The following is an 8,726-nucleotide window of genomic DNA, read 5'->3' as shown; positions in this document are numbered from 1 at the left end:
TTATGTATCCAATTTGCTATGAGAAAACTGAAAAATTTAATATCCCAAGAATCCTGCATGCTCATTTAAAAGGAATCTGCCTCGAAAACATATCTGATTATAGCCGGAATTCTTATGTCCCCTATGGTTTCCGTCATTCACAAATGCGCCGCTCGGCTTTGCACATGCAGCTTAATGCATGTGTCAAGTATAAGCTTTCTCACGCCAGGCAGCCCGGGGGGGAACAGCTTGTCAGGCAGCACAGAGAGAGGAAACCGGGTCATAGATTAACACCGATGGCAGGAAATGAAGTGCCGTTCACTTGGTCTTGTCATGCAGGGTGAGCGGGAGCCCCACCATCACACGGCTCAGTCGCCGAGCGGCCGATCATAGAGGGTTGCAATGAAGGAGATTTACACCCATGCTCCAGCCACGAGCAGCCTTGATTTTTCACATACTAAGAGCTCGTTACAAGACGGCGGTGTCTGGCATACATCAGTCCGTGCGGAGGTGCCGTGCATGGGAGCTGGCAGGTTGGCTCTGTTAATGGCCGTTAACGATGAACTATGGATGTAGCAGTAAGTGAATCCACAGCCATCGTTATTCAAACGCCCACCGTCCGTCATTATTGGGTGGAGAGCTCAGATGAGAATCGCCTGTGAAGCAACAAGCCCACGAGGCAGCGGTGAGAAATTCGGCGCGTTCGCCGCCTTGGAAATGCACGCGCCACTACGTGCGTGCGTTTGCCGTCCCCACTCCCTTTACAGTGAAAACTGTACATAACTGCTAATGTGGGCAGAGGCATGAAGAATCATAGAGGGAGAAGATGATATCACCCCTATACACGCAGGGCATGAGGTATGCAGAAAAGACCACAGTGAGGTGCAGTGCTCTGTGATGCCTATAACCATCCAAGACACAATTAACAGAAATGTAATCTATGGGACATATAAATAAATTAAGGGATAAATAAACACTCCCCAAAGCACTGCGTCACATATATCTGGGCAATCGCAAACAGGAGTAAAAGTTTATTGTCAGATTAATACAGGCACAGACATAAAATTTTTGTGGATGTGTAGATTAAATTGCAGAAAGGCAGAATAATCACATAGGCTATTAGTTTTTACAAATATTAATAAGACAGCAATGAAGATTAATGTGCATTTATCAAGAGAGAGATAAAGTCCGCAAAGAAATAAGCTTTACGAATGTAATAACACAACCAGCGTAAAAAAAAAAAAATCAAGGGCACTGAATCAAGAGCGAAAGGCAACCTTGTCTCTCTCGGAGTGGGAGATAAGTCACATGGCTAGGCGTGCTAAAACAATGCATCACTCCAGGCCACTTGTCAGCGGCCAGCGGTACACAAGCTGCCGGGTTTGATGTGAGAGTAACCCCGTAAGCCCTACTGCTGCACAGGGTGGCCTGACTGTCCTTTTGTCCTCGAGCATTTACAGCCTGTTTTATTGCTGGAGAGGCCATGTTTTTTAATGAGATCCTTCAAACGAACCATTACAATGAACATCCACCTAAAGATCAAGCAGGCCAAATTTCATGCTAATGGCAGACGTGCTCCGTGATAAGCTGTTAACTTTTGATGTGAAAATATAAGACAACGTTGAAGTAATTTGACCCATGGTATGACGTTTTTATTCTTGAGAGGAACTTTCCCCTGCTTTTTAACTGGTTTCTAACAAGAGGATCATAATAGGTTACAATTCAAAATACCCTCACTATGAAAACTGCAGCTCAACAATACTACACCACAGGTTTAAATAATATGTTTTTAGCTGTTACAGTAGTCAGCAATGCATGCTTTCAATATTATTCCTTCAATGCAGAGAAAATACTTGAACTAAGAGCGTGATAAAAACAAGAAGTTCTCATGGTCAGATTTCTGACTGATGGTATTAAGGTTTTCTTGGACTGCCCAAAGCACTATTGGGTCATTCCAAGCCATTAACATTTATGTGTGAATGCACAAGTTAAATGTCAAGACTCTTCTGAATATTAGGCTAACTTGAGGAAGATTGCCCTGGCACTACACTCTGGGCTGTAATCCCTGTGCTGTAAGCCGGTGTACACTGCTCATTCAGTATTAAATGCAGTTGGACATTTGATGTGTGCACTAACTGTTCCCTGCAAAGACTGCTGGAATTTTAAACACCCCCCCCCCCCCTCCCCTCAACCCAAGTAGACACCCAGTTCTGACAATCTGACAAAATCTCTTGGGGCTCATTTTGAACTTGGATGAACACACTAGTAAAATGGCACTCAAGACACATTGAATTCTACTGTGAAAAAGAGAAGCATCGTGGCAACAGGAAAAGCACACATAGTTGGTAGTGGACATCAGAGGAAGCACTCTCACTGCTCAGATCTTTGCTCTACTCCACAGCAAGGACACAACGCCTTGTTTGGGTGACCATGAACCTTGTGCCTTGTTCGGGTGACCGGCAACATTCCACTACCACTGCAGCTCCTCGGTCGTCCTCTGAAGACAGCTACAGCACGGTAGGCAGAGGAACAGCGTCTCACGGGCTAGAGGTCGGCTCACGTCCACTGATATGGATGGGTTGATAAGCATATATTGATTCCGCAGTAGTAATACGGTTATGTGGGAGTGGGCCTCACCAGCCAGATTGTGCACACAACATAAAGAAAAGCCAATTTCTTCACTGGTGTGGCTGAGGTATGAAAATTTAATGTTGCACACTTCAAACACAAATCGGAAAGAGGTGAAAAGGGAGGCCATGGGTGTGTGTGTGTGTGTGTGTGGGGGGGGGGGGGATTTGGAGCACGACACACGAACTGCACAATCTGGTGAAAATTTAATGTGGACCCTCCCCTGTGAATGGGAAAGAAGGCAGAATGTCACTTTGGTCATTTCATTTTCTGTCTCCAGGGATCTCCACCTCTTTCTTCCTGTGATGAAAAGGCCTCATTCAGTCCATTCATACTGACACCATCAAACAATTAAAGGTCCCCAGCACAGAAATGCTTCCCCACCATAGAAATCACTCACCGGACCGGAGCAGACATGTGTTGCCGAGTGGCGATGGATGGTTCTTGTGGAACAGGGCCTTTAACTGATGACTTTCACAAATCACTTTAAAGATCATACTCCTCTCTGCCAAGCCGTACCTGCACTGCAGTGTAATAAACAGCTCCAGCAGCACAAGGTCTTTTATTAAAGAGCCACAGTGTCTGATCTCTTACTTACCACCACGGGACTACGCATTCCCTCCACGGCCGCGGCGCGAAGGCCATGCCTAAAAAAGCAGCCCGCCACTTCCTTAAAGTCAGCGTGACAAAGTATCCGTGTCCAGGCTCAGCGGTTTGCATTAGTTTATGGGTGTCTGAGCTGGGTATTTTGTGTAAAGACTATAGGGGCAGTAAACACTCCAGAGTCCCTATATCAGACGTGAATGTAGTGGGAATACACGTGATCACTTTGATTCATGGGTAAAGGTCCAGGTTCGTCCCTGGCAGCAAAACCAACCAAGCAAACAAACAAATAGATTCATCTCAGAGTGGTGAGTAACGGGGAAGAACGATCAGCTGGTGGTGTCTGTTACATAAACTGTAGGGAGATGTTCATACACAGGAGCTGCAAATTCTTTCATTTTTCTTCGTGTTATTCTTATTTTGGATGCTGGTTCTACAAAACTGATATCACTTGACCATCATCGCAGTTTGCTAAGTCTATAGTGTCTGTATAGAGTATAATGGTTGGATTTCCTGACAGATCAAAGCAGCGCATATGCAGAAGGTACTTCAAGCATTTGCTGCACACACACACACACACACACACACACACACACACACACACACACACACACACAAAAGCCTTGCTCTTGAACTCAGTGTGGTGTGAACAGGCTTTCCAGTGCACCTACAAAAGCATGTGCTTCTCTGCAGGACAACAGGCAGCACCTCTTCATTTCTGCTCCCAGCATCCTCCATGTGTTTCCCAGGAGACCAAGTGGAACACGGGCCTGTGTGTGAGAGGCGGGAGGACAGCTCTATCCCGCAGATTGATGAACGGTGGCCCGGGCGAGAGAAGAGGGTCCGGCGAGCGGTCCCGAGTACATCGTTTACCCATGTGGAAATCATGCGGCTCTGTGTATCAGCTCATAAAAGTGTCGGAGTGAAATGTGCTTAGTCCAGCAGCCAGCTCAGGCCTTCTTCGGGGTCGACTCCAATCAGAGCTGCCCTGCTGGGGCTCCTCTCATCCAGCGCTGAGAAAGCCTCGTCTGGAGTATAGCTTCATTACCGAGGCTGTTCTTACGGCACTCTGGAGTTTAAAGCTATAGCCGTGTCATACCCGCATGGGTCCTCACCTCAATGGGAAGGGGGCCACTGGTTATGGGTACAGGCTTTGCTTTATGGTGTGGAAAGTCAAGGTGCACCTCCCCAACCAGAGGTCAGGAGTAAGCGTTCCTCTGCTCCCCGGCACGACAGCCTAGACCAGGCCCAGTCTGCTAGACCAGGCCCAGTCTGTACGTGTGACAGGGCTGCTGTCAGACATGCAGCCACACAATGAAGCCATGACTTATTATGATTGTGTGAATGAAATCTGTTTCTTCTTTCTTCACAGATAATAAAACAAATCTGTATAAATCAAGCAGTAAATTATTCCGCCTGGAGTTTGGCTAGGGGGTTGGGCGATTGGGAGGCAAATAATTAGTATAGTAGCATTATCCTTTAATTTCCGCATGCTTTGCCAAAGGGTGACTTTGGGTAATTGTGTAAGCATGCACACAAGCACTGCCCTATGAAGTCCTGGAGTTACTGTACCTCCAGTAATGGCCTTTTATATGTCATCAGTCAGCGGAGCCTGTGACGTGAGCTCTTTCTGCCGACTTGCCCAGGCACACAGGAAGGTTAAGGGGCCGTCTTAATTGGCTTAATGCGCCGCCGCTCTACCCACCGCGATCTGGGTTGGGCAGGAGGAGGGGGGAGGGGGCTGAGGCGAAGACTCTCCTTCCCCGCTGAAGGGTAATGGCCGCCATTATGACACCGCCTTGTGCTGCTATCCATCATGCCAAACCCAGACGCGGAGCGCCAGGGCAGGCCGTCAGCAGGACGATGGGTGTCCGTTGTAATGGAGAGCACGTCCTCTCCATGCCGAGGTGCTTCCCCTCAGCCACCCCCACCTCCACCACCACCAGCTGACGGAGGGTCACGACACACCAGCGTTGATAGACACGGGTCTGCAGATCTTCCGGACCAACGCTCACCCTGCCTGTTGGCTCCCTTTACTGGGGTTTGTGATAACGGCGACATGGCTGTAATGTTCAAAATCTGCCTTGCTCGGCCTTGCTGAGAAAGAGGACGGAAGCTCTTGAAATTACAGACTGGAGCAGCAATCACAGTACAAGCCCACTGCTGGAAGAAAAGACATCAACAGCATAATTCACCCACAAAAGATGTTAGAAGTTTAGAATCATTTACCAATCTTTAGTTCTTTTGCGTGAATCTATGGAATTGAGCTACAGGAGGAATGCGGAGACACTGCCACATACATGAGACTGTGTTAAGCTCAAGGAGCAGCGAGACTTGATGGGGGTGTCCCAGGGAGCTCAGGTCAATGTGTCCTCAGTCCCTGGGAAAGCAGCTGGCCCCGCCCACCTGCTCTGAAGGGGGAGGGGCACTTTTCATTTGTCAAGGCTGATTTTCATCACGGCTCCTGAAACGAACAGCTGGCTCCTGTTGCTTGGGCTGTTGTGCCCTCGTACTTGAGCATTCAACCCCATTATTAGTGTCAGCATAGCCTGTGGCCCTGGTCTTTCAATGGCATATTGATATTGTTCATCTATTAAATCACTCACTGGAAACTCCATTCTGAACGCTGCTGAAAGAGACTTCTGCAATAATGTTTTGGGTTCAATAGGCCAGAGACAGAGGCAGAAATGCTGCTAGCTTTCAGTAGCCTTGGTTCACCTGAAAAGAGCTAAATTAGAATCCGGATTCTAAAGTTGTTTAAAGTAGGGACATACGTTTTTCAAATCATGAATACTTCACATCCAAATAGGCTCTATACCAGGATGTGATCATTATAAAGCATGGACAGCCTTTCAATTATTTTAAAGTGCTTTAAACCTTCAATGATTTAGTGTTTAAATAATCAACTCATTCTTCATTCATTGCATGGCTAACCTTAAAATTTGAATAGCTTCACCCATTTATGTAATACGCTTCCAAAGAAGATTCATAGAAGACTTCTTTGATGTCTACATATACACATTTGCACACAGTTTTTCGTAAACCGTAAGCCACAGTCACGCTGTAGGATTTGGGAGTGTAACCCCACTTCATTGTCCTCCTCTCGTGCTACAGGCGCTTCACCCTTCTGATGTCCGCTTCACCCTTCTGATGTCCGCTTCACCCTTCTGATGTCTGCTTCACCCTTCTGATGTCTGCTTCACCCTTCTGATGTCCGCTTCACCCTTCTGATGTCCGCTTCACCCTTCTGATGTCTGCTTCACCCTTCTGATGTCCGCTTCACCCTTCTGATGTCTGCTTCACCCTTCTGATGTCCGCTTCACCCTTCTGATGTCCTCCTCACACCCATCACCCTCAGGGATGCCTGCCTGCTTTGTTCAGTTCACTTACAGTGGCCACTGCAAACCCTTACACTTATTCACACATATGAATGTCTAACTGCACCACTATTTCAGCTAATTCTGTTAATATTCTTTGTTTAGTATGATAAATCAGGTGACAGGAGACAAGTTATGCAATAGTGTGACAAATCTTGTAAATTATACCTGGCAAAGTTCTGTTTGATACAGAATGCAGTTCTTTTTACACCATAAAGGATCCTGACTGGGTGTTGGTGTCCATCCTGCATTATTTCATGCAAATTTATTGCATTCTGCTAATAAATGAATAAATAATTGGGACATTATTAATTAGTAATTAAAGCCTAATCATTTTGAAACAGTATTTTGTCATTGTAGTGTTTGCAGTTCTGTTTTTCTGCACTTGATTGTTTTGCCTGCTCTGACACTCTTTGATCTTGATGTGTTTAAGCACTGATTGATGATGAGCGAACTCCAGTATGTTCAAGCAAGAAGATTCACGGCCTCTGCTGCCTGAATCATCTGAACTTCACAAATTGACCGTTGTCCTAATCCCACTGTGGTCTCCTCATTGTTATATGCTGCATAGTAGTCAAAGCTCTGAACAATGAATCAAAACAGAATCGATTATTTTTGTGTCTTGGCCCAGAGAGCAGAGTGTGGAGTTGGCCAGGCCAGGGAGGTGCTTCCCAGCGCGATTAGAGTTCAGCTACAGCAGAGGAGAACTGCATCACCAGGAGATCCGTCACTGTCACTGCGGGATCCTGCTGGATCCAGGAGCCCAGGCCAATCTTCCAGGGTTTATGACAGTGTAGGGCAGCAGCTGCCACTCTGCACTGATAGAAGACCAATTTCCAGGTTGGGCCCATCACTGGACAAACAGCAAAAAACACATCTCACATCAGGATTAAAGGCCACCTGCTAAGAGCCGCCGAAGAAGAAATTGAAATTGGGCCTCTTGTTCTCAATGGCCCCCTCCAGTGGCACTTACGCTGCATGCGTTAGTTAGTGCAGCACTGTTTTGACGTGCTCTCAGAAGCACCACACAGGCTGCCTCGCCTTTCTCTTTCTTTCTCTTTCTTTTTTTTTCTCTCTCACTGGTTTCTCACCCCTGCCAGCGCCAGCGATAAACAAATAGTAGCAGCGCTTCAAAGACTCAGCATGTGTGTGTGTTTGGCTCAAGCAAGAGAGAAAGAGGGAGGGGGGAGGAAGAGAGAGAAAGAGAGAGGGAGAGCTAAAGAGAGTGAAAGAAAGGGAGAGAGAGGGAGAGAGAAAGAGAGAAACGCAGAGGGAGAGAGAGGTTGGAGGAGGGAGTAAGCCAGGGTGATGTGGCTCCCCTACAGACTCATACATGTGTCTTGCAGTAGGTAAGGGACACACTGTAGGGTCGAGAAAAAGACAAAACATGGTATTAGCTAATGACATATGGTAGATGGCACGGTAGCCTTTTCCTGCACATATCCAGCAAGACACGCAGGTGTACGCCGTGCCGTGCATTGGCCGGGTATGTCATCAACCGAATGCAAAGATCTGTGATTTCACGCAATATTGTATCTGAATTATCATGTATATGTCCATTTCATAGCAGAGTGCGCTGTGCTGTAGCGAAGCGCAGGTGATGAATGAGCTCACACTATTTCCTGCCTTCTGCCTCGGCTGCAACGCCACAGCTCATTCAAGGTAGCTTTTTCATGAGCCCCTTTCAGTCCGGGCGATGAAAGAGTGCTTTCCACCACGTTTATGACTGCACAGACACCATGGCCACACTGGAGGGCTTAGATCCCTCTAGACGAGCAGCAATTTAAAGGCTTCGTTTCTGCCATCTTTCACTTCTTCCTTTTATGTTTTCCTGAAAATTCTTTTCTTTTTTCGTGTTATCCCTCCCTGCAGCCATTTCCTTCTCTTTCTCTCTCTCTGTCTCTCTCTACCTCACTACCCTCTCTCTTATGTACACTAACCCCTGCTGTGCATACACCACCCAAACCATGGGGGTAAGGCTGGTTTCTATTCCACTCCCACTCGCTCTCCTGCCTCCTATAGTGCACCAGGAGTCAGAGATCAAAAGGCTTTTGTCTGGTCTCAGTGTTAAATATCAGGTCCACCCGGGAGTCTGCCACACAGTCCTGCCACACAGCACAGTCCTGCCACACAGTCCTG

General features: G+C 47.1%; 1 long non-coding RNA gene across 1 annotated transcript; it reads left to right on the top strand.

Annotated features, from left to right (window-relative positions):
• The first annotated feature begins 752 nt into the window (after positions 1-752).
• On the top strand, positions 753-6,790 carry LOC143473245 (uncharacterized). Its single transcript, XR_013120488.1, has 3 exons — positions 753-837; positions 2,381-2,496; positions 6,325-6,790. It is a non-coding gene; the product is annotated as an uncharacterized LOC143473245 (long non-coding RNA).
• Positions 6,791-8,726: the final 1,936 nt, after the last annotated feature.

This window comes from Brachyhypopomus gauderio, chromosome 13 (genome assembly GCF_052324685.1).
Source record: "Brachyhypopomus gauderio isolate BG-103 chromosome 13, BGAUD_0.2, whole genome shotgun sequence".
NCBI lineage: Eukaryota > Metazoa > Chordata > Actinopteri > Gymnotiformes > Hypopomidae > Brachyhypopomus > Brachyhypopomus gauderio.
This window is presented reverse-complemented; position numbering and strand designations above follow the sequence as displayed.